This window comes from Malus domestica, chromosome 17 (assembly GCF_042453785.1).
Source record: "Malus domestica chromosome 17, GDT2T_hap1".
Taxonomy (NCBI): Eukaryota; Viridiplantae; Streptophyta; class Magnoliopsida; order Rosales; family Rosaceae; genus Malus; species Malus domestica.
Genome location: NC_091677.1, coordinates 4,877,573 through 4,878,703, shown reverse-complemented (window position 1 = coordinate 4,878,703; position 1,131 = coordinate 4,877,573). Strand labels below are relative to the sequence as shown.

At 32.4% G+C, this 1,131-nt stretch overlaps 1 long non-coding RNA gene across 1 annotated transcript; it reads left to right on the top strand.

Annotated features, from left to right (window-relative positions):
- The first annotated feature begins 200 nt into the window (after positions 1 to 200).
- On the top strand, positions 201 to 676 carry LOC139193824 (uncharacterized). The gene is made up of 2 exons (XR_011578320.1): positions 201 to 297; positions 403 to 676. It is a non-coding gene; the product is annotated as an uncharacterized lncRNA (long non-coding RNA).
- Positions 677 to 1,131: the final 455 nt, after the last annotated feature.

Below are 1,131 nucleotides of genomic sequence, written 5' to 3'. Positions count from 1 at the left end.
TTAGAGTGGGTTGTGGGAAAATTCCCAAATTATTGCTTAGGAGTACTAGAATAGGCATTGTGATTCTATTTTTTTTTTCATAAATATCAATTCATATGGAAAATAGGCCAGTGTTTTAAAATGAAAATTTTCTGTTTGAACTATAATATTGGTTTTTTGTGATAAAATTTGGATTTGCCCATTTGGGGATTTTCCTGTTCAGAAGCCAAGGGAATAAGTGGAAGATGCAGAGGCACTGTTGTAAATAACTAACACGTTGTGGAGTTTGTGCGGTGTGTGCCCTTTGTGTCAGATAAGGTTTTTGTCGTTCAGTTATTGCAATGTTTCTGGGTCTTTTGACAGAGAAGATAGGAGATTTTTAAAATTTAAGCAATCTTGATCTTTCTGGTAATTGAATGTCAGGTCCCGTTAAGTTTCTCTGACTTGATGTACGTCGGCTTTTGCCATTGACCTATCCCTTGCGACCTCGCCATCAAGTATTCAAGGTATGGATTTAACTCTAATTCTCCTTTGCGAACTCTCTTCAATTTTTCCTATATGTATTATGAATTACAGAAAGTTTGCTCTTCCTAATGTTTAATTGTTGTTAACTTTATAGCTTAATTGTTTCCCCTAATCTGGATTGTTAAGTTTTGAACGTTTCTTTTCCCAAAATCCACATGAACTGAGCTTTAGTGCTGAACAGACCTGAGTTTTATTTCGCGCTGGAGTTTATAATGTATTTAGATTGGGAACACAATCTTTGTTGAATTCTAAGTTTTTATCCACTTTTGCTTTTTTTCCCCCTTCAATGGTTTCAACTTTCAATTAATTGTTGTTTTAGTATATAATATTGCCTATATGTTTTGGATGAGGTATTTTTCTTACGTTTTTTTTTCTTTCTTTTTTATGTTTAAATTTATATGTAATTCATCTTTTGTGAGCATTCATTCCAGGATTTGTTTTGAAAATGATTTCAAAACAAAGAAAAATTATTCTGCTGGCCTTCCATCCATAGTTAATAAAAGTTAGTTGTAATTGTTTTCACCATTGGATGTGTTCTAATGTTATGTTTTGCATTGCACAACTGATTAATCGTTATCTAATCACTATGAATTTTCAATTTGAATATCAGATGAGTTCGAAAGTGTT